General features: G+C 40.1%; 1 protein-coding gene across 1 annotated transcript in view; it reads left to right on the top strand.

The window, feature by feature from the left end:
* Positions 1-530: 530 nt before the first annotated feature.
* The window catches only part of LOC118557151 (NACHT, LRR and PYD domains-containing protein 12-like), a gene marked incomplete at its 3' end in the record, with an annotated part of 105,124 nt that continues 80,276 nt past the window's right edge, over positions 531-25,378 (top strand). Inside the window, exons 1-2 of the mRNA XM_036126504.1 lie at positions 531-555; positions 4,447-4,572. The remainder of the gene's footprint in view (positions 556-4,446; positions 4,573-25,378) is intronic.

The raw sequence follows: 25,378 nt of genomic DNA on the forward strand, positions 1-25,378 counted from the left end.
AATAGTTTAATCTTCTTTATTAAATTCCTCCTAGTAGCTGACATCTAACATGTGTCTGTAGTTCCTGTTCCAAACTCCTCAGAAAACTAACCAGTAATAATGAATCTGATGCTTTGAGCTCTGATGATCCTCTGCTGCATAAACCATCTGCTCAAATGGTTTCATGTGTTGAACTGAGTCAATGTGATGAACTGAAGCTTCCAGTCAGAGTGAATCTGTTGGACTGATAGTAGAAGTACAGCAGCTGATGGCAGCTTCCTCTGCCTCTCACTGCTGTTTGACTGCATTCAACTGACACTGATATGAAGCAGAGAAGACGAGCCAATCAGAGGAGGAGCAGCTGATCTTTTTCCAGCACTAATGATGTAAAGGATTATCAGAGTTGATGTGCAGATGAATGATTTGTGTTTCCTCTGCAGGTGAAGGTAGAACGTGTGTGAACTGATGTGGATGTGAATTCAGCAGCATGGATCAGTGTGAGGACAGAGAGGCGAGATTCCATCCCTCTAAAACCACTCTGTGTGGGGAAGCTGAGAGCCAGAGCCACGCTCAGAGGTGAGATCAGCATAACTGTTCAAGTTGCCATTTTCCACTATCTCCAAAAAGAGTGTACGCCTGGGTCAGAGCTGCCATGAGGATAGCACATTCTCCCATTGAGTTTTTTTGTTATAGATCCCATGTTTTGCGTGGAAAGAGGTGTACGCATGTTTGAAACCCCATTTTGTGTGTACGCAAACTTTTTAAATAAGACCTGTAAGCTTTTGGGCCTCATTGACTAGTCGGCATCATTAAACACTTTTCTTTTGTTAAAATCAAATATTTAGTTTGGACTGGAGCTCACTCTGATGTTTCTTTAGAGCTCACCCTGTGTTTCTGTAGAACCGGGTTCTATTCCTATTTACCAGTAAAAGTCTCTGAACTTAAAGCTTTTTTATGATACAACAATATAATCATTATTAATTTGCTCCATATTGTAGTAAATAGTATTTAACAAATCTTTTATTGAGTTTGGAAAATTCAGCAGCTTCTTCCACTTGGAGGTCAGTGAATTTCCTTGAAGATGAATCTTTCCCAAGAAATTTATTATGGAACATTTGATGATAATAAAATAATCTGTTTATTTTCCTTAAAGATTTTGTGTAAAAAATATCTAAAGTGGGCATAAAGAAAGGAGGCGTAGCAACCTGGACAGCCTCACAGGGTTCAGAGCCTTCAGCATGTCTGGATGAATCAGATTTCACTTGATTTACCATATGCAGTTAAAAAAAAAACACATTGGAAAAAAGGTGCAAGTAGCTCAAGTACATGATTTGACATTTACACAGACAAAGGGATGGAAACCATAGCCACCTAATCTATTACGATGGGAGGACCACATAAAGAAAATTTCAAACGAATACCTGGTTCCTACGGTATTCACAGCCCCCGCCGAAAGGTGCCATGTTAAGTCAATTGACCTCCTAGGAGCCTCTGGCTAGCAGCGTTGTCATGGAGACTCCATCACTGTTGCAGCCCTCTGTCTTAGTTATAATTACATTTATCATGTGAGGTACTGAGGTGAATGTGTGATTTTAGTGTCTTTGGAGCATTTCTGCAGCATGTAGCAGAGGCAAATATTGAGAACATGAAGTTTATGATCATTCTGGTTCTGCAGTGTCTCATGTTTTAAAAAGTATTGAAACTGTCAGGGTTTTGTTTACCGACGAACTCAGGACGCACACACGGGACTAAAAGTTTGAGTTTTTATTGAAGGAAGTATGCTGGGTGGTGAGTGATGAAGACCGGAGGTTCAGGACTGCAGAAGGTCAGGGATGTAGGTGATGGCAGGAGCTGACGGCCCAGAGAGAAAGAGTCCACACTCACTAAGTGCTGCTCGGCTAGCAGGCCTCATAGCAACACCAAGACTCTGAGCAGAACTTCTTCTGGGCAGCTAGTCAGGTTAGCAGTTATCAGGAGACACCAGGACACAGAGCAGAGCTTCACCAGAGCAGCTTGACAGGTTAGCAGTTCTCAGGAGAAAACAGGGCACAGAGCAGAGCTTTTCCAGAGCTGCTTGTCAGGTTAGCAATTCACTGAAGACACCTGGACAAAGAGCAGAGCTTCTCCAGGAACAAACAACAGAACACAAAGACTTACAGTGGGACTGACATGGAGTGGTTGATAGCAGAAGACGGCCCAGTGCTGAACAGAAGGCAGAGGGAGGTTTAAATAGAGCACTTAACAGGTGGAACAAGAGTCTGGCTAATTAACTAGTAAATGTTAACAGGTGTGACTGACTACTGAGGAGGTGAAGTGAAGATGACAGAAAACAACTGATGACAATAAAAACTAACAATAAATAAAAGTCAAACCTATTGTGGAGAATGGTACACCTCAGGGAAGTATAGTGAGTCCTTTGTTTTTTTCTATTATGATTAATGATATGTTTGACAATTTGGAGAGTGGAATGGGGTGTTCTTTATTTGCTGATGATGGAGCAATATGGAAGAGGGGGAAAAATTTAAAGTTCATTGTTAAAAAGATACAAGAAGCAATTAGTATTATAGAAGAATGGTCATTTAAATGGGGTTTAAAATTTCTATAGATAAAACAAAGACTTTATTTTTTACAAGGAAGAAAGTAACTGAAGATTTAAAACTGCAAATATATAATCATGAATTAGAAAGGGTAAGGGAATTTAAATTTTTGGGTTTATGGTTGGATGAAAAACTTACTTGGAAAAATCATATTCAAAAAGTAATGAATAAGTGTAAGAGAGTTTTAAATGTAATGAGGTGTTTGGTGGGAAGTGAATGGGGTGCTGAGAGGAAGGCATTGAAATCAATATATACTGGGTTAATAAGGTCTGTATTTGATTATGGAAGTATTGTATTTGGATCAGCATCAGAAACACTTTTTAAAAAATTAGATAGTATTCAGTATCAAGCCTTGAGGTTATGTACAGGAGCCGTCAGAACAACTCCAACTTCAGCCTTGTTAATAGAAATGGGAGAGATGCCACTTAATCTTAGAAGACTACAGTTAAAGACCACTTATTGGTGTAATTTAAAGGGCCATGATGGAAATCATCCATGTCAAGAAATTTTAAAATCTAGTTGGGAAAAAGAAAAGAAGAAATTAAATTCTTTTGGATGGGAGATAGAAAATATTATAAAAGATTTTGGTTTTTCTGATATAAATATTAGTCAAACAGTTCCTCTTTCGCCAGTTTACCCGTCTCTATTTCATAATAATGTTGTTGATTTGACTTTGTTGGAGAAAAGGAAAGGAGAAAACATTTCAGATCCATATTTGATTCAATCATATTTAGATAATAAGTACTATGGATATGTCCAAGTTTTTACAGATGCATCTAAAAACTCAAATAGCAGTAATGGTGTGTCTTTCATTGTTCCAGAATTCAGAGTTAAAAAATGTAAAAGAATTACTGATGGAGTATCAGTTTATACTGGAGAGATGATGGGAATCATTTTAGCTTTAGGATGGATTGAGGAAGTCCGTCCATTAAGAAGCATAGTCTGTTCTGATTCAAGTTCTTCATTATATTCATTGAAAAATAATCACGCTATTAGTAGACCGGATCTTTTATTAGAAATTCAGTTAATAACTTATAGAATTCAAGCAATGGGTTTATTAGTTATATTTACATGGATACCGTCACATATAGGAATAAGAGGGAATGAGTTGGCAGATAAATATGCAAAACAAGCTTCAAAATATAGTGTTATTGATATATTAGTTCCATTTAGTAAAGAAGAAATCAAATCTATTATTAAACAAAAGGTTAAGGAAAGATGGCAGAGACAGTGGAAGGAAGATAGAACTGGTAGATGGCTGTACAGTATTCAAAGAAAAGTTGGTGCAATGAGGAGAACAGGACGAAATAGAAAGGAGGAAACAGTAATATCTAGGTTGCGTTTTGGACATACAAGGTTAAACAGTAATTTATTTAAAATAGGAAAACATCGAAATGGAAGTTGTGATTTTTGTGGTCAAGAAGAGACGGTAAAACATGTTTTGTTGTTCTGTACAAAATATTCTGTTGAGAGAAGGAAATTAGTTAGTCGGTTACAAGAAAATAAATTACAGTTAAATTTACAAGATATTTTAGGAAAAATTTCTACTTCTAAAGATATAAGTTATTTAATTAATTATCTCAAGAAAACTAAATTGATAGAAAAGATATAAGTTGTTTTTTGTTTTGCTTTGAGGGGGGTGTTTAAAGTTAGCGTCCCGATCCACACTCCATTCCAGTAGATGGCGGTAATGCACATCTAAAAGTTGCTTGCCAACCGCCATAAAAAAAGAAGAAGAAGAAGAAGAAGAAGTCAAACCTAACCCAAAAGAGATGAAAAAATGAAAACAGAAAAACAAAGCCAAACCAAAACTCAACCATGAATCAAACAACATTCTCTAAATGTGTTAAAATACGTTTTCTTCTGACAGGATTTCTAAGAAACAGACACGAACACGTCAACCAGAACCAGAACCCAGCTATGTGTCCTTAAAGAGCGACAGGTCAAAGCATGCTGGCATTAACTTCAAATCTCCTGGACCTCCATCCTCAGAGAGGTGAGCTGTATCTAACTGCTGTAACTGTGGAAACTGAGTCAGTCTGAAATGTTTTTATTCCAACATGTGTTTAACGTGAGCTCAGCTCTTTTTCCCACATTTCTATGTTCATATGTGAAGCGGTGTGTGTTGGATGTTCTCCAGAACCACAGCAGTGAAAGTGGAAAGAATGGATGTTGTTGGAGGCGTCCTGGATGCTGCTACATCATGTTTAACAGCTCTGATCTGTTTGCTTTGGGGCCTCATTGATTAGTCGCCATCATTAAACACTTTTCTCTGGTTAAAGTCAAAGATTTAGTTTGGACTGGAACTCACTCTGATTGGTTCTCTGTGGCTCTGTAAAGGTCCCTGAAATAAAAGCTTCTTCATTATGATACAAAAATGTAATCATGATTATATTGCTCCATATTGAAGGACATAGCATGTAAATCAGTTTTTATTGGGTTTGGAAAAACAAACCATTTATTTCACTTTGAGGTCGGTGAAATGCTTTGAAGATGAACTTTTCCCTGAAAATGTTACTGCTGAAGCTTTCCTTAAAATAACTGATCAAGGATTTATTCAAAAATTAAGAAAAATAAACACAAATAAGATAATCCATGTAATATCCTTTCACACTTTGTGTAAAAATATCTGAAGTGGACATAAAGAAAGAAGGTCTTCCGATCTAGACAGCCCCACAGGGTCCAGAACCTTCAGCATCTCAGGATTATTCAGATTTCACTTTATTTGTTGTTTGCAGTTCAAAAAACACACTGTAAACAGATGCAAGTAGCTCAAGCACACAACTTTAAATTTACACAAAGGGACGAAAACCACAGCCAACCAATCTAATATGATGAGAGGAGCACATAAAAAGAAAGCGTCAATCAAACACTAAAACCCTAAAAAACAAAATAACAAAGAACTTAAAGTGCTTTTATCAGTCTTTGTAGAGTCTTTGAGTTTAAAATCATCACAGCTTGAGGAAAGAAACTTTTATTGTGGCGTGATGTCCCACATTTAATCGCTCCATAGCTCCTCCCAGAAGGAAGACGTTCAAACAGGTCTCTGGCAGGATGCAAAGGGTCCTTAATGATGCTAAAGCCTGAGAGCAGACAGGATGAATCTCTCCTGCTGGCATGCTAACAGGAAGCTTGTTAACTCCTTCACTGACCTCAGAGAAAGTGATGGACTCACCTTCCTCCAAGGACTCAGACTCCCAGGAACCACCAAACCTCTCCACCACATTGAGGGGGGAATTCTGCTAAAAGAGTCTGGATGATGTCGTAGGAACTGGACTTCTGGTTACGGCGGCTCGCTGAAGGGTTGGACTGACTCAGCCCTCCAGTATATATTTAATATATGATAGTAAAAAAAGCCCTACTAGAGACGTGGGAAATGGGAAGCTTATTAAGAACAACACAATGTCGACATTAAGGCCCCGAGGACAAGGAAACTCAGAAGAAAAGCCTACCAGCAACTCAAAAGATTTGAATCCGCCGGCTTCCGCCAGCACGATTCGGAGCTAACATCCGAATTGGCGGCTAACAACCTCGACTTGGATTTCCCCTTGGATCTTCTCTGGACCTCCGACCCGGCTCTGACCCTGGACTGTACATCGGAACACGAAACCTGGAAATCCCCTCGGAACCCTCTGCCTGCGGTCCGTAACGGATCTGAACATCGGCTCGTTCCCCGAGCAACCAGTGGTTTCCAAGTCCGGCAAGGGATTTTCCCCCGACCTGAAAGGCCATCATCGACGGGCCCGTTTACCAACGATCGCAAGTTCTCTTTTGTTTCCTCCCGCCTCTCGCATACAAAGAGGTCGGTGTTTTTTCTCCTGCTAACACATTGGCCCCGAACTGTCGACAACATAACTTACCTGCTGTCCCTCTCTCCAGACCTCCCGGCCAAGGATGCTGACGATAGTCCCACAGCGTGCAGCTGTCTTTTCCGTTCAAATAAACAGAGCAAAAGCGCCTTCTGTCTGGTTGAATTCTGGGTCCTCGGTCTCCGATCGTTACATCAGGAGATGATTAGTGAAAGACCGTCTGCTTCTCATCAGAAATTATATTCCATCCATCCACCATCAGGCAGTCTAATATGGTTGTAGGTTGTAGCTACTAGAGCAGCTTTGGTTCACATTAGTTTATTTCTAAAGCTCTGATTCACAACAGATGTCGTCTTGAGACACATAACAAAACATCCAGTTTAGACACAGAAATTTACAGTCAATTCAGTTCCATCATTTAGATTCAGTTTGAATTTAATCCTTGACAACTCATCACATCATGATTTTAATCAGTGATACTGGTTAAAATGGAGAAAACTGTCAGTTCTGACTAGTGGGCGTCCAGCTGCTTCACTTCATTATTGATCAGGCGTCTAGAACAACCTCTATTCTGGACTCAGCAGTGGATCAGCTTTAGTTCCACCTCAGTACATTAAAAACACAATACCAAGACTTAATGAAGCTCCATCAGAACCTCCTTGATGGTCCAAGTGAAAAGGACTCAGGATTCTCCTCCATGTCAGAGCTCAACACTAATATCACCAAACTGTCCTCTCAGTCATTTCTAACCAACATGTTTGTCTCAGAAACAGCTCTTTCTGCTCTGGAAACAAGGCTGGACATTATTCAGGAGGATCAATGATCAGGAACATGATGGAGCATTGGATCGGTTCTGATGGGAACCATTTAGAACATCAAGTTTATGATCATTCCGGTTCTGCAGTGTCTCATGTTTTAAAAAGTATTCAAACAACATTCTCTAAATGTGTTAAAATACATTTTCTTCTGACAGGATTTCTAAGAAACAGACACGAACACGTCAACCAGAACCAGAACCCAGCTATGTGTCCTTTAAGAGCGACAGGTCACAGGATGACATCACTGACTTCAAATCTTCAGGAACTGCATCCTCAGAGAGGTGAGCTGTATCTAACTGCTGTAACTGTGGAAACTGAGTCAGTCTGAAATGTTTTTATTCCAACATGTGTTTAACGTGAGCTCAGCTCTTTTCCCCACATTTCTATGTTCATATGTGAAGCGGTGTGTGTTGGATGTTCTCCAGAACCACAGCAGTGAAAGTGGAAAGAATGGATGTTGTTGGAGGCGTCCTGGATGCTGCTACATCATGTTTAACAGCTCTGATCTGTTTGCTTTGGGGCCTCATTGATTTAGTCACCATCATTAAACACTTTTCTCTGGTTAAAGTCAAAGATTTAGTTTGGACTGGAACTCATTGTGATTGGTTCTCTGTGGCTCTGTAAAGGTCCCTGAAATAAAAGCTTCTTCATTATGATACAAAAATGTAATCATGATTATATTGCTCCATATTGAAGGACATAACATGTAAAATAGTTTTTATTGGGTTTGGAAGAACAAACCATTTATTCCACTTGGAGGTCAGTGAAATGCTTTGAAGATGAACTTTTCCCTGAAACTGTTACTGCTGAAGCTTTCCTTAAAATAACTGATAAAGGATTTATTCACAAATTAAGAAAAATAAACACGAATAAGATAATCCATGTAATATCCTTTCACACTTTGTGTAAAAATATCTAAAGTGGACATAAAGAAAGAAGGTCTTCCGATCTAGACAGCCCCACAGGGTCCAGAGCCTTCAGCATCTCAGGATTATTCAGATTAAACTTTATTTGTTGTTTGCAGTTCAAAAAACACTGTAAACAGATGCAATTAGCTCAAGCACACAACTTTAAATTTACACAAAGGGACAAAAACCACAGCCACCCAATCTAATATGATGAGAGGAGCACATAAAAAGAAAGCCCCGAACTGTCGACAACATAACTTACCTGCTGTCCCTCTCTCCAGACCTCCCGGCCAAGGATGCTGACGATAGTCCCACAGCGTGCAGCTGTCTTTTCCGTTCAAATAAACAGAGCAAAAGCGCCTTCTGTCTGGTTGAATTCTGGGTCCTCGGTCTCCGATCGTTACATCAGGAGATGATTAGTGAAAGACCGTCTGCTTCTCATCAGAAATTATATTCCATCCATCCACCATCAGGCAGTCTAATATGGTTGTAGGTTGTAGCTACTAGAGCAGCTTTGGTTCACATTAGTTTATTTCTAAAGCTCTGATTCACAACAGATGTCGTCTTGAGACACATAACAAAACATACAGTTTAGACACAGAAATTTACAGTCAATTCAGTTCCATCATTTAGATTCAGTTTGAATTTAATCCTTGACAACTCATCACATCATGATTTTAATCAGTGATACTGGTTAAAATGGAGAAAACTGTCAGTTCTGACTAGTGGGCGTCCAGCTGCTTCACTTCATTATTGATCAGGCGTCTAGAACAACCTCTATTCTGGACTCAGCAGTGGATCAGCTTTAGTTCCACCTCAGTACATTAAAAACACAATACCAAGACTTAATGAAGCTCCATCAGAACCTCCTTGATGGTCCAAGTGAAAAGGACTCAGGATTCTCCTCCATGTCAGAGCTCAACACTAATATCACCAAACTGTCCTCTCAGTCATTTCTAACCAACATGTTTGTCTCAGAAACAGCTCTTTCTGCTCTGGAAACAAGGCTGGACATTATTCAGGAGGATCAATGATCAGGAACATGATGGAGCATTGGATCGGTTCTGATGGGAACCATTTAGAACATCAAGTTTATGATCATTCCGGTTCTGCAGTGTCTCATGTTTTAAAAAGTATTCAAACAACATTCTCTAAATGTGTTAAAATACATTTTCTTCTGACAGGATTTCTAAGAAACAGACACGAACACGTCAACCAGAACCAGAACCCAGCTATGTGTCCTTTAAGAGCGACAGGTCACAGGATGACATCACTGACTTCAAATCTTCAGGAACTGCATCCTCAGAGAGGTGAGCTGTATCTAACTGCTGTAACTGTGGAAACTGAGTCAGTCTGAAATGTTTTTATTCCAACATGTGTTTAACGTGAGCTCAGCTCTTTTCCCCACATTTCTATGTTCATATGTGAAGCGGTGTGTGTTGGATGTTCTCCAGAACCACAGCAGTGAAAGTGGAAAGAATGGATGTTGTTGGAGGCGTCCTGGATGCTGCTACATCATGTTTAACAGCTCTGATCTGTTTGCTTTGGGGCCTCATTGATTTAGTCACCATCATTAAACACTTTTCTCTGGTTAAAGTCAAAGATTTAGTTTGGACTGGAACTCATTGTGATTGGTTCTCTGTGGCTCTGTAAAGGTCCCTGAAATAAAAGCTTCTTCATTATGATACAAAAATGTAATCATGATTATATTGCTCCATATTGAAGGACATAACATGTAAAATAGTTTTTATTGGGTTTGGAAGAACAAACCATTTATTCCACTTGGAGGTCAGTGAAATGCTTTGAAGATGAACTTTTCCCTGAAACTGTTACTGCTGAAGCTTTCCTTAAAATAACTGATAAAGGATTTATTCACAAATTAAGAAAAATAAACACGAATAAGATAATCCATGTAATATCCTTTCACACTTTGTGTAAAAATATCTAAAGTGGACATAAAGAAAGAAGGTCTTCCGATCTAGACAGCCCCACAGGGTCCAGAGCCTTCAGCATCTCAGGATTATTCAGATTAAACTTTATTTGTTGTTTGCAGTTCAAAAAACACTGTAAACAGATGCAATTAGCTCAAGCACACAACTTTAAATTTACACAAAGGGACAAAAACCACAGCCACCCAATCTAATATGATGAGAGGAGCACATAAAAAGAAAGCCCCGAACTGTCGACAACATAACTTACCTGCTGTCCCTCTCTCCAGACCTCCCGGCCAAGGATGCTGACGATAGTCCCACAGCGTGCAGCTGTCTTTTCCGTTCAAATAAACAGAGCAAAAGCGCCTTCTGTCTGGTTGAATTCTGGGTCCTCGGTCTCCGATCGTTACATCAGGAGATGATTAGTGAAAGACCGTCTGCTTCTCATCAGAAATTATATTCCATCCACCATCAGGCAGTCTAATATGGTTGTAGGTTGTAGCTACTAGAGCAGCTTTGGTTCACATTAGTTTATTTCTAAAGCTCTGATTCACAACAGATGTCGTCTTGAGACACATAACAAAACATACAGTTTAGACACAGAAATTTACAGTCAATTCAGTTCCATCATTTAGATTCAGTTTGAATTTAATCCTTGACAACTCATCACATCATGATTTTAATCAGTGATACTGGTTAAAATGGAGAAAACTGTCAGTTCTGACTAGTGGGCGTCCAGCTGCTTCACTTCATTATTGATCAGGCGTCTAGAACAACCTCTATTCTGGACTCAGCAGTGGATCAGCTTTGGTTCCACCTCAATACATTACCAACACAACACCAAGACTTAATGAAGCTCCATCAGAACCTCCTTGATGGTCCGAGTGAAAAGGACTCAGGATTCTTCTCCATGTCAGAGCTCAATTCAATTCAATTCAATTTTATTTATATAGCGCTAAATCATGAAACATGTCATCTCAAGGCACTTTACAAAATCAAGTTCAATCATATTATACAGATTGGGTCAGATTATACAGATTGGTCAAAAATGTCCTATATAAGGAAACCAGTTGATTGCATCAAAGTCCCGACAAGCAGCATTCACTCCTGGGGAAGCGTAGAGCTACAGGGAGAGTCGTCTGCATTGTACATGGCTTTGCTGCAATCCCTCATACTGAGCAAGCATGAAGCGACAGTGGGAAGAAAAACTCCCCATTAACGGGAAGGAAAACCTCCGGCAGAACCGGGCTCAGTATGAACGGTCATCTGCCTCGACCGACTGGGGTTACAGAAGACAGAGCAGAGACACAACAAGAGAGACAAAAAAGCACAGAAGCACACATTGATCTAGTAATCTGTTCTACATTAGATAGTAGTAGCGGGTGAGCCGTCTTCCCTGGATGATGTCACAGTTAACAGAACGCCAGACCAGGTGTACCTACTATGAAGAAAAAGAGAGAGAGCAAAAAGTTAAAAGCTGAAATGACGACAGTCATTTCAATGTAATACAATGCAAAACTGGAGAACAGTAGACTGAAGAACAGTAGAAATCAGTAGAGTGAGAAAATTAGACCCTGATGTCCTCCAGCAGCCTAGGCCTATCACAGCACAACTATAGAGATAGCTCAGGGTATGAGCCACTCTAACTATAAGCTTTGTCAAAAAGGAAAGTTTTAACAATAGTCTTAAAAATAGATAGGGTGTCTGCCTCACGGACCAAAACTGGGAGTTGGTTCCACAGGAGAGGAGCCTGATAGCTAAAGGATCTGCCTCCCATTCTACTTTTAGAGACTCTAGGAACCACCAGCAGACCTGCAGTCTGAGAGCGAAGTGCTCTGTTAGGAACATATGGGGTAATCAGAGCTCTGATATATGATGGAGCTTGATTATTAAGGGCTTTATACGTTAGAAGGAGAATTTTAAATTCTATTCTTGATTTAACAGGAAGCCAATGAAGGGAAGCTAAAATTGGAAAAATATGATCCCTCTTGTTGATTTTCATCAGAACTCTTGCCGCAGCATTTTGAATCAGCTGAAGACTTCGAACTGCATTTTGTGGACTTCCTGATAGTAAAGAATTACAATAGTCCAGCCTTGAAGTAACAAATGCATGGACTAGTTTTTCAGCATCACTCCTGGACAGAATGTTTCTAATTTTGGCGATATTCCGAAGGTGAAAAAAGGAAACTCTGGAAATCTGTTTAATATGGGACTTAAATGACATGTCTTGGTCAAAAACAACACCAAGATTTTTAACTTTATTACCAGAGGCCAAGTTAATGCCATCCAGATTAAGTGATTGATTAAGAACTTTATTTTTTGAAGACTCTGGCCCAAAGATTACAACTTCTGTCTTGTCAGAATTTAAATGCAGGAAATTTAAAGTCATCCAGCTTTTGATGTCATCAAGACATGACTGCAGTCGAAGTAACTGATTGGATTCATCAGGATTTATGGATAAATATAGCTGAGTGTCATCAGCATAACAGTGGAAATTAATCCCATGCTGTCTGATAATTTTGCCAATCAGAAGCATATATATAGTAAATAGATTCGGTCCAAGGACTGAACCCTGTGGTACTCCACAAGTGACCCTAGAGTTTGAAGAAGATTTAATATTAACATGAACAAATTGGAATCTGTCCGACAGATGTGATTTAAACCAGCCTAATGCTTTCCCCTTAATCCCTACAGTATGCTCAAGTCTTTGTAGGAGAATATTGTGATCAACTGTATCAAATGCAGCACTGAGATCTAACAGGACAAGTATAGACACAAGTCCATTATCTGAGGCCATGAGAATGTCATTGGTGACCTTCACCAGAGCTGTTTCAGTGCTATGATGAGCTCTGAAGCCTGACTGAAACTCCTCACGTAGGTCATTACTCAACACTAATATCACCAAACTGTCCTCTCAGTCATTTCTAACCAACATGTTTGTCTCAGAAACAGCTCTTTCTGCTATGGAAACAAGGCTGGACATTATTCAGGAGGATCAATGATCAGGAACATGATAGAGGATTGGATCGGTTCTGATGGGAACCATTTAGAACATGAAGTTTATGATCATTCTGGTTCTGCCGTGTCTCATGTTTAAAAAGTATTCAAACAAAACTCTCTAAATGTGTTAAAATACGTTTTCTTCTGACAGGATTTCTAAGAGAAAGACACGAACACATCAACCAGAACCAGAACCCAGCTGTGTGTCCTTTAAGAGCGACTGGTCAAAGGATATCATCATTGACCTCAAATCTTCAGGATCATCATCTTCAGAGAGGTGAGCTGTATCTAACTGCTGTAACTGTGGAAACTGAGTCAGTCTGAAATGTTTCTATTCCACCATGTGTTTAACGTGAGCTCAGCTCTTTTTCCCACATTTCTATGTTCATATGTGAAGCGGTGTGTGTTGGATGTTCTCCAGAACCACAGCAGTGAAAGTGGAAAGAATGGATGTTGTTGGAGGCATCCTGGATGCTGCTACATCATGTTTAACAGCTCTGATCTGTTTGCTTTTGGGCCTTATTGATTAGTCGCCATCATTAAACACTTTACTTTACTTCATGTTTGGGTCTCGGCACTGATGCCTGGTCTGATTGTTTACTCCACACACCTGCCTAGCTCCTGCAATCACCTCTGTCCAGTTTCACCTGCTCTCACTACTATATAAGCTGTGTTCATACCAGACATCTGTGCCAGGTCGTTTTGCTGAGTTTATGGGTGAGTCTTAGATTTAGATTAGATTAGATTAACTTTACTGTCTCAAAGGAAATTTGATTTGGGTACAGACTCTAGCTGCTACATGGTCCAAACTATGTGTCACACTGCATTCACACATAAAAACACTACTTTAGAAATTTCATTATAAGACAATAAATAAATACATAAAGAAGCATGTAAGTAATTTCCCTCTGGGATTATTAAAGTATGTCTGTTTCTGATTCTGATGTTACATTACATTCACAATAAAAGACATATTAAATAAATACATAAAATAAAATAAAAATGCATAAAAACCCTTCTTTAAAAAATCTATTATAAGAGATAATAAATACATAAAAAAGCATGTCAGATTAGTTTAGATGTTGAATACCACTGGCTATTCCATAATTTACTGCTTGATGCTGTTTATTGCTTTAATGAAAAGCGGAACAAAGGAGTTCTTATAGCGGTTCTACGGGCAGGGACTCTAAGACGTCGACCTGAAGGAAGAAACTGATACTCTGAATAATGAATACGAGTGGGGTCTGAGATAATTTTCTGGGCCTGTCTGGTTATTGTTTCATTGGAGATGGTGTGAAGTGAGGGGTGCTGCTTGACTCCCATCAACTTCATTGCTCTTTGAGTCAGGCAAGTAAGTTTGGCCTTCATTTGGACAGACAGGTTACCAAACCAGGCAGAAATGCCATACCTAATGATGCTCTCTATAACAGCACGGTAAAAGAGCAGCATGACTTTCTGACTGACACCAAAGTCCCTCAGCCTGCGCAGAAAATGTAGCCGCTGCTGGACCCTGTTGCAGACATAATCAACTTGAGCAATCCACAATAATTTATTGTCGATTTTTAATCCAAGATATTTATAGGAATCTGCTTGGGCAATTAATTGATTATAGATGGCCACTGGAGAGTTGTCTTCAACTACCCTCGGGTCAAAGATCAGTTCAGTTTTTTGGACATTAAGAGTTAGAAAGTGTTCCTCGCACCACTGAACAAAGGTTTTAATCTGCTGTCTGTAACCAATTAGTTCTGATGTGCCTGAAATGAGGCAGAGAACAGCTGACATCTGAAAATTTGAACACATAATTGTTTGGTATATTACAATAGCAGTAGTTGGTATATAAGGTGAACAGAAAAGGTGAACTGACACACCCCTGGGGAGCGCCAGTACTGATGTTAAGAAGATCAGATAAGGTCCTGTTCACCCTGACTTGCTGAGAACGACTAATAAAGAAAGAGTGAAACCATCTGATAATATATGGTTTGACATTAATTTTTTTATAGTAGACAGAAGAACGTGAGGCGGGAGAGTATTAAAGGCTAAACTAAAATCAACAAAAAGCAGTCTAGCATAAGCCTTGGGGTTTTCTAGATGTTTAGCCACTATGCCAGTGGTCTCCAACCTTTTTAAGCCCAAGATCCCCGACTTCCACATTGGTGGGAAGCAAGATCTACCTGTAGAGGCGTTGCAAGAAAAACAGCCCAAATTCTACTTCAAACTTGAAGCCTTTTATTCATGAATTAACTCAAAAATCAACTGTTTTTGAATTACATAAAATGTTTTGGTCCAACTGGACAAATTAATGCAACAAAGAAAATATTGTAAGTAGCATATCAAACTCGCCATAGCTTCACATCAACACATAAACTTCAATTAATCTCAACACAAACGTAAAGTAATGTCTTCAAGTGTTATGCTTATCTCCTGAAGCGTCACTAAAGTCACATTAAAATCAACATTTTACAAAACAGAACTCTAATTTTAACACAATTCTCAATGCAACTATAGGTAGAGCTTTATGTCCAACACAAAAATTAAAAGCGTGGCCTATTTCCTTTTGTATGAGGTCACCTTTTAGTTCATAGAAGACACACACACTAGCAGTGAACATATTATATGCAATGTTGTGCTTATCCACTTAACCTTCATGCAAGTTACATAGCATCAGCATTTTAGGAATAAAATGTATTAAAACAGAACTGATTGTGTTTAACAGAATTCTCAGTCAGTGTAAATGAGCTCAGTGTAGTTATTTACCATCTTTATGTGTAATTACTGTTCTCACTGACATCACATGTTAAAACTGGCATGTTACTCACCCACGTTAGTGAGATGGCTTTGACTGAATGCTGTCTGTGAGTGCCTTGTAATTTGGCTCATAACTACTGACAGCTAGTCGGAGACAGTCTGTGAGGTGTTTGTCACTAAGGCCGCTACTGTATTTAGATTTAATTATTTTCATCTGTGAAAACGCCATTTCACAGAGGTATGTAGATCCAAAGTAGGCACTCACTCTTAGTGCACATGAGGTGAGGAGGGGAAACTTCTCCCTGCTCACAATTCCCCAAAAGTTACTGTCTTGTGATTGTCCTTTCAGCTCAATGTCATTTATTAAATCCACCATCTCCATGTCAACCTCACTAGGCAGAGCAAATACCTGCTGAAATTTGGCTGCCACCTGTTCCACATCAGGTCAGGAAAGGATTTAAGACGAATGTAGCAACAGCTTCCATGGCGTCTAATTCACCAAAACAACGACTGAACTCTGCTGCCACTTTGTCCAAGTGAACACAGTACTCCTCAGGGTGAAAAGCATCCTTGTCACCGATGGCCTGTGACATTTTCTCAAAATTGGAAAAGTGTGTCAGCCTCCCGTTTTTCAGCTGTGTGTTACAAACAGCCAGCTTGGCCTTGAACGCATTCACTGCGCTGATCATGTGGGGAAGGTGTCGGTCTTTTCCCTGGAGCTCATTGTTCAGTGCATTCAGTTTTGCCGTCAGGTCTGTCAGAAACCCCAGGTCCAGCAGCCACTGATCATCTGACAGCTCCCCAGTTTTGATGTCGTCTTTGTAGTTGAAGCCGTTGAATACTGTATCTGCAGTGATGGCCATTGCCTCCATGAATAAATCTCCATCTGTAAAAGGCTTCTTGTGTTTAGCCAAAAGGTGACTAATCCAGAACGAAGCTTCAGTCGCAGCCTTATTTTGAGCAGCAGGTTGTGTGAAAAGCGACTGCTGGGTCTTCAAACTTGCTTTCAGCTCAGCAACTTTCCTAGCGCGGATTGCGCTCTTGGCGGGGAAACTATCTTTGAATTTGACGTGGTTGGTGTTGTGGTGCCGCTCCAGGTTTCCTCTTTTAGACAGTGCAAGCGTTTGGTGGCACAGCATACAAACACTTGTCTTTCACCATGGTGAAAATAAATTCCTCTTCCCATTCCTCGTTGAAATGATACGTTTTAGATATTTTTTCTCGGAGCTGCCGTCATACCAGCTGACCACATCACCGCCGTCTATCTGCTGTCACCTAACGTGGATTTTCGCGCATTAGCGCCGGACTGGTAGGCAAAAGGCGAACACCATAGCGAGCGAAAACAAAGGACACGAGGAGTTCTCGATGTATTTTTGTTCTTTAGATAGCGTATCACAAGATCGGTATAAGAGTAAGTTGGTGGTTGATGGTATCAGATTGTCAGATCCGTCCAGCAAAAGCCTGAAGGGACGGAGCGAGTCTGTGAAATGCTGGCCAAGTGTTCCATACCGCGACATATACAGCTACCTTATAAACACGGCAGGCCAGTACAGGCGAGAGAGCATGAAAGCCTTTAAACCACTGGACGGCTACAATTATTTCATATCGGGACATGTTCATACATGTTTGTGCAGAGGTGTCAAGTAACGAAGTACAAATACTTCGTTACTGTACTTAAGTACACTTTTTAGGTATCTATACTTTACTCCATTACTTATTTTTCTTCCTACTTCTGACTTCTACTCATTACATTTTCACACAAGTATCTGTACTTTCTATTCCTTACATTTTTAAAACAAATGTTACTTGTTACTCTTGGCTTCAGTTTAATATTTATAAATATTTATTTCACGTAATGTGCGCCATCCAATGCAGATCATTGGCGCCATCCACACCTAGTGAGAACTAGTGTAATTGGATGAGTCATATAACGCAAACACTTATTGGTTAGCTATTCTATAGCTTTTCTCTTTTTCTCTTTTCTTTCTCTCTCTCTCTCTCTCTCTCTCTCTCTCTCTCTCTCTCTCTCTCCATCTCCACACACAAACTACATAGAATGTTTTTGCACCAAAGGGTAGTTTACCCTTTGGTGCAAAAACATTCTATGTAGTTTAGGTATTTGATGGAATTCACACATTTATGTTCTGGCAGTTCTGCAGGCTTGAATACTACCTCTGTTTGGAATTGAATTCCAATAAAGTTTGAGAGAGGACATGCTCCTTGAGTGACTTTGTCTTTGACTAATGGGTTAATGATTATGTTGTGTCTTGGGCCACATGTAGAACTAATCAGTGTTTAAATTAAGCTTTCAGTTCATATAGTGGCATTTTTTTAAAGGTTACTTTATACTTTTATACTTTAAGTAGTTTTTGGAGCACATACTTTTTCACTTTTACTTGAGTAAAGAGGTCAAGTTGATACTTCAACTTTTACCAGAGTGTTTTTAAACTGCAGTATCTACACTTCTACTTAAGTAACAAATGTGTGTACTTTTGACACCACTGTGTTTGTGTAACATACAAAAGCGGAGTCGGACAACGTTTGAACCTCTGCTGGTCCGGCTGAATTCTGGGTCTACTGCCTCATTACAATAACACAATCTTTTGATTTTCCTGACTTTGATAAAAAACCTATTGTAACTGATTAAGGCTGCACAATGGTGCAGTGGGTAGCGCTGTTGCCTTGCAGCAAGAAGGTTCTGGGTTCAAATCCTGGGTCTTTCTTCATGGAGTTTGCATGTTCTCCCTGTGCATGCGTGGGTTCTCTCCGGGTACTCCGGCTTCCTCCCACAGTCCAAAAACATGACTTAGGTTAATTGGCTTTTCTAAATTGTCCTTAAGTGTGAGTGTGTGTGTGTGAATGGTTGTTTGTCCTGTTTGTCTCTCTGTGTTGCCCTGCGACAGACTGGCAACCTGTCCAGGGTGAACCCCGCCTCTTGCCTGGTGAACGCCTGGAGATAGACACCAGCAACCCCCGCGACCCCACGAGGGGATAAGCGGTTCAGAAAATGGATGGATGGATGGATGTAATTGATTATGAAAGGTACAATCTGAATGATCAGATTTACATCCAGGCAATGAAAACACTACAAATTATCATTAATCTACAGGTTTGTTTATCAATGTAGATCTATAGCCTCATTGGTGAATGAGGCTGAGTATCCAGCCTCATTATGGCTGCAACACTTGAAGCACACAGAGGTTCACGCTGCATCTTTGCTCATGGTCCAGCTGCTGATGTTTTCCCTCTTTTCAGCTCCATGCACTTCTAGCCTGTTACAGTTTATAATCTTTGTCATCACCTTTCACAGCAACAGATTTGTCATCTCAGTCAAGTTGTAATTAAATCATACATAAAAATACTTAAGCTGTCTCAGTTTGAAAAAGCTTTACTTGACCACATATTTTAACTCAGCATCAAAGTTAAGAGTACCGTATTCTCTAGTCTTACACTAAGGTCTGTAGCAGTCAGTGTCAGATACTGACTTTAAGGTCAACACTGATGATAGAGAGGGACTTTTGAGTTATTTTTAGAGCAACCATTTTCCTTTTTAGTGTCATTAATGTCTGACTGTCTTCTGCCTAAAAAAGAAGAGGAAGAGGCCAAGAATGGAGCCTTGAGACACACTGCATAAATGGTACTCTTTAATAAAATGAATCAAAAACAAAGTTCTCCATTCTTAGAAAAATTAGTTTAATAATACTGTCAATCACTTAAAACTACTATTATTATTTTATTCAGTATTATTTGTACATTTGAACAGGTGGGTGTTTTTTTCTGTTTTAACCACTCTCTTGCCCATTGAAAATCAAAATAATCTCACTCTTAACTTTTGATAAAGGTTGAGAGGTCTGCTCCACATGTTTTAAAAACACAGTGAAAATGCATTAATTTAACCTTCCAAATAAACCATTTAACTTTTCCTGTTTAACTCTATGCCAAACCTGTCGGTGCCTCTGAGTCATTTCAGTCCACTTTGGGCCATCCAGTTGGAAGCAGTTAAAGTACTCCAAGGGAAAGCTGATTATCTCAGCAGCAGGCATGCGGCTATTGGCTAGCCGAACGTGGCTGTTGGAGCAGGCTGATCCGAGGTCCTTCATGCAGTCTTTGACCCGGTTGCAGCTCAGCTTTTGCCCTCAGCTTGGGAAAATGGGTCCTGTTCCGACTGCAGGCGGGATGCCGCTCTTCGCCGCCTGGAGTGATCTTCCTGCGACTTGAGATGCACTAGCTAGCTGCACTAGCGATCTTTTAATAGCAAACTCGGTTTGTCCTGTAAAATCATTTAATTCAGAACCGCTTGCCTTTGTTTATGCGATTCTACCTCCGGGCGCTAGGGGTTGCTACAGCGATCGTTGCTAACCTGGTTAAAATCTATAGTTATCAAAATTGCCTTGAAAACCGGCATTAACATACCATATTGATGCGGGAATGAGGCTCATAACACCATCGAAGGATGGCGGAGCAGAACTGTTGAAAATGGACTAGTATAAGTGGGAGCGTGTAAATGAATAAGAGTAAGTTCTGTCAGTTATCAAGCAGGATTTGCATCTGTGCAATTTAAATATATTTAGCAACCTAAAGAGTTAATATAATGACGTGGCTTGTAGGTTATTTGTGGTATCTTGCTGCCACCTGCTGGACAAATTAGAAATAGCTATTTGTAGCGATTGGAAATATTAGTTCTCATTTGTTTTGTTTTATGTATTTCCTGTAGACCACTCTCAGCTCTATTAAAGAAAGTTTGAACCTGAAGCTCTCCTCTCATCCTTTACCGGATGCTCGTGGTGGCTGTACCATTTAAAGAACTAACACAAAATAAAGGGAGCACAACATTAATGGTCCTTCGAGCCGGATCTACAGTTGCCACGAAGAGAGCATGTCTTGGACCTTCCCTCAGAATGTTATGGAGCGGGACGAGCAGGTTAGACAGAGACGGCAAATACGTTGGTCATCTTATCAAGACGAATTGTATGTGGAGTATGCTGGTCAACAGAGTAGAGCACCTTCTTATGGTGGATGTTATGGAGCTGTTGGACAGGGAGATTATACAGCAAGGGCACCCATAAACACTCACCCTTACATAAGTGGCCATCAGCAACGTCATGAGGGATCTGCCAGGATGACACCCCTCCCCATGCAAAGCTATGAAGGTGGAAAAAAGACACCAGCCTTCACTGAACACCAAAGAGATGACATAGTCTTGACAGCAATTAGGGAAATCCGACAAGAAAACCGTCAGATGCAGGAGAACATGCTACGGCTTACCGAAGCAGTAAGCAAGCTGCAGATAACCCCGTCCCCTGAACCCAGAGTCCAACAGAAAGGGCAACATTCTAGTGAAGCCAAGTCAGGTAAAAATTTAGAACTTCAGGATTCTCCATGTACATCTGGATCAGAGTCAGAGGTTATTTCCCAATATGAAGGTTTAAAGACAAACGTTGGTCACGCAGATACAGAAGGGGAGGAGCAAGTATTACCCTCTCAAGACCCACCCACAGCTGTAAGACAACGCTCATCTCTCTCTCATTACTCTTATTTTAAGTCAGCTTCAGTGATGCATGATGATGTACAAGACGTAATGATGTGCAAAGGATGGATGTAAGGGGAGGAGGACATTCACCCACATATGGTGATGTTCGGCCACAGCAGTACCTGTCTACCACAGAATATTCACAGCCATCTCACTATCATGTAGGCAAGGCAAGGCAAGGCAAATTTATTTATAGAGCACAATTCAGTACACAGACAATGCAAAGTGCTTTACATGATTACAATATAGGAATAAAAGCAAGTAGGGATAGAATGTAGAAACAAAAAAGAACAATTAAAAAAAACAGTAAAACAGTTTAACTTGAACATTCAAAGGCAATTTTAAACAAATGTGTTTTTAATCTCGTTTTAAAGGAACTCAAGCTTTCCGCACTTATACAGTTTTCTGGAAGTTTGTTCCAGATAAGTGGAGCATAGGAACTAAATGCTGCTTTTCCGTGTTTGGTTTGTGTTCTAGGTATGCAGAGAAGACTGTAGCCAGAGGACCTGAGTGGTCTGGAGGGTTTATACGCTGATAACAAGTCTGTGATGTATTTAGGTGCTAAGCCATTTAGGGATTTATAGACTAACAGAAGTATTTTAAAGTCTATTCTCTGAGATACAGGGAGCCAGTGTAATGACTTTAGAACTGGGGTGATGTGCTCTACTTTCTTAGTCTTAGTGAGGACGCGGGCAGCAGCGTTCTGGATCAGCTGCAGCTGTCTGGTCCACTTTTTAGGCAGACCTGTGAAAACACCGTTGCAGTAATCAATTCGACTAAAAATAAACGCATGGATTAGTTTTTCCAGATCCTGCTGAGACATTAGTCCTTTAATCCTGGAAATGTTCCTCAGGTGATAGAAAGCCGACCTTGTAATTGTCTTTAAGATGCTTTTGAAGGTTCAGGTCTGAGTCCATCACTACACCCAGGTTTCGGGCCTGATTAGTGGTTTTTAGCTGAAGTGACTGAAGCTGTGTGCTAACCTTTGATCTCTCCTCTATTGGTCCAAATATTATTACTTCAGTTTTGTTTTTATTCAATTGAAGAAAGTTTTGACACATCCAGGCATTGATTTCTTCTAGGCATTTATAGTCACCTGGTGACATGGTGATGTAGAGCTGTGTGTCATCTGCATAGTTATGGTAGCTGATGTTGTTATTTTTTATTATCTGAGCTAGGGGGAGCATGTAGATATTGAAGAGGAGGGGACCCAGGCTGGACCCTTGGGGAACCCCACATGTAATTTTTGTCGTCTGGGATGTAAAGTTACCTACTGACACAAAAAGTCCCTGTCCTTTAAGTAGGATTTAAACCAGTGGAGTGCTGTACCAGAGAGGCCGACCCCGTTCTCCAGGCGCTCTAACAGAATGGAGTGATCGACAGTATCGAATGCTGCACTGAGGTCCAATAGTACCAGCACGGTGGTTCTTCCACAATCTGTATTTATATGGATGTCATTAAACACCTTAATAAGGGCGGTCTCTGTACTGTGGTGAGCACAGAAGCCAGACTGGAAAACATCAAAGCGGCTGGTCGTTGTTAAGAAGGTGTTTAATTGTTGAAACACAGCTTTTTCAATAATCTTACTGATAAAGGGGAGGTTTGGGATGGGCCTGTAGTTCTGGAGTAGTAGTTTGTCTAAATTGTTCTTTTTCAGCAGTGGTTTGATAATTGCTGTTTTTAGGGACTGGGGGAAAACACCTGACAGAAGGGACGCGTTTATTATCTGAATCAAATCAGACGCTATGCCAGGTAAAACTTTTTTAAAGAAAGCTGTGGGTAGAACATCAAGGCAGCTGGAGGAGGAACTTAGCTGCTGAATGATCTGCTCTAAGCTTTTGTGGTTTATTTGGCTGAAATGGGACATTTTGTCAGAAGTAGTTCCAGCTGAATACAGCTTTGGTTCTGGTGTTAATATGGTAGTACAAAGTGATCCTCTAATTTTTAGGATTTTTTCAGTAAAGAAGTTAGCAAATTCATTGCAGGCCCTAGTGGAGTGGAGTTCGGAAGCCACTGACACAGGAGGATTTGTTAGCCTGTCAACTGTGGAAAATAAGCCACGACCATTATTAATGTTTTTCTTGATGATCTCTGAGAAGAAAGATTCTCTTGCATTTTTCAGTTGTAAGTTATATCTGTTAAGTGTCTCTTTATAGATGTCGTAGTGAACGTGGAGTCTGTTCTTTCTCCACCTGCGTTCAGCTTTCCGACATTCCCTTTTTTCACCTCTAACTGCTAGAGCATTTCTCCAAGGAGATTTTTTCTTCCCGGAAAGAACTTTCACTTTAACTGGAGCAATGCAGTCAATGATGTCTGAGACTTTAGAATGAAAGTTATCTACTAGCTCATCTACTGAGTTGCAGCCCAAGGTTGAAGTATCAGAGTAAGCTTGAATAAAAGTTTCCGCGGCATTGTCCTTAAAGGTGCGTTTTCTTACGATGTCCCTTTGGCTAAATGAGTCACTGGAAATGATGCTTTCAAAGGTAACAGAAAAGTGATCAGATAGGGCAACATCAGTTACATTGACCTGTGAAATTTTTAGACCTTTAGTGATGATCAAGTCTAAAATATGTCCCTGTTTGTGTGTTGGCTGTTTAACATGTTGAGTTAAACCAAAGTTTCTAAGTGTGTCACACAGTTCTTTTGCACTTCTGTCTTCAGGGTTGTCAATGTGAAATTTTAAGTTTCCCACAATAATTAAACAGTCATAATCAACACATATCACAGACAGCAGGTCACTAAAATCATTAAAAAGGTTTGATGTGGACTTAGGAGGCCTGTACACATTCAGAAACATAGTTTGTACCAGGCTCTTTACCTGGAGAGCCAAATGTTCAAAAGAGTCAAATTTTCCCAAAAACACCTTTTTACACTTTAGTGAATCATTAAACAATGTTGCTACTCCTCCACCTTTCCTTTGCTGTCTGCTCTCACAAAGAAAATTGTAGTTTGGAGGTGTTGACTCAATCAGTATAGCTGCTTCACTAAATTCATGCAGCCATGTTTCTGTTAAAAACATTACATCAAGATTATTGTCAATAATGAAGTCATTAATTAAAAGGGATTTTCCTGACAGAGATCTAATATTTAATAAACCCAGTTTATATGACTTAGTGGTTGATGATGTCTCTGTGACAGGTTGCATCTGACAGTTTATGACTTTTAAGTATTTGTTCCTGTTTATCATTTTGTTTTTCTTATTTCTGCCACGTATTATCACAGATATTCCATAATCTCCGGCGAAAGGCCCAGGCTGATGCTGGGAACTGTCATGTCTGATAAACGTGTGGCCAGGGCCCAATCTGTATCACAGCGAAGTAATTTGGAGTTCCTCAGTACCAGAGTGTTCTGTGATACGCAGAGGAGGAGGATCTGAGGCTCTGAGGCCTTAGGATGAATCCTGGTTTATTCACAGCAGAATGGCTATGTGGAGAGGATGTCATCTGTAGGCCAATCTTAAATACTTTGTTCATGTTGTGGGAAAATTCCAGAAAAGGAACTTCTGGGCTTTGTGGAGAAGAAGGGGAGGCAGGTCCGGTCTGGACCGGTGTTCGTGACGATGGAGGTTCTTGGTCCTCTCTTTGTCCTGCTGAGATCTGGGATGAATCCTCCTGTAATTCTGACGTAGCCTCTTTCTGTGTCATCTTTCTGGCCATCTTTATCTTGGCTTGTTCGGGCTGCACTGGGCTTATCATTTGTTTTGGCACTGGATGTACTTTGTTTTGGAACAAAGCTGATGACGCATGGTTTACAGAATAGAAGATGTTTGAAATCAGCCGTCTTGCACCTGACCTATTTAGAGAGAAACGATCTCTGTTGACCAGATGTCTCCTCTCCCAAAAGATGTTAAAGTTGTCTATGAAGGTTACAGCTGTTTGTTTGCATGTTTTTTCCAGCCATTTGTTTAGCATCAGAATTCTGGAAAAAATCTCTTCTCCACAATTAACGGGCGCAAAAGGGCCACTAAGAAACACCTTGACATTCAGGCCATCAACAAAGTTCAACAAACGAATGTAATCCTCTTTTGATACTTCTGATTTTCTTATCCGGGTGACGTCCTT

Source organism: Fundulus heteroclitus, chromosome 22 (genome assembly GCF_011125445.2).
Source record: "Fundulus heteroclitus isolate FHET01 chromosome 22, MU-UCD_Fhet_4.1, whole genome shotgun sequence".
NCBI classification, from domain to species: Eukaryota; Metazoa; Chordata; class Actinopteri; order Cyprinodontiformes; family Fundulidae; genus Fundulus; species Fundulus heteroclitus.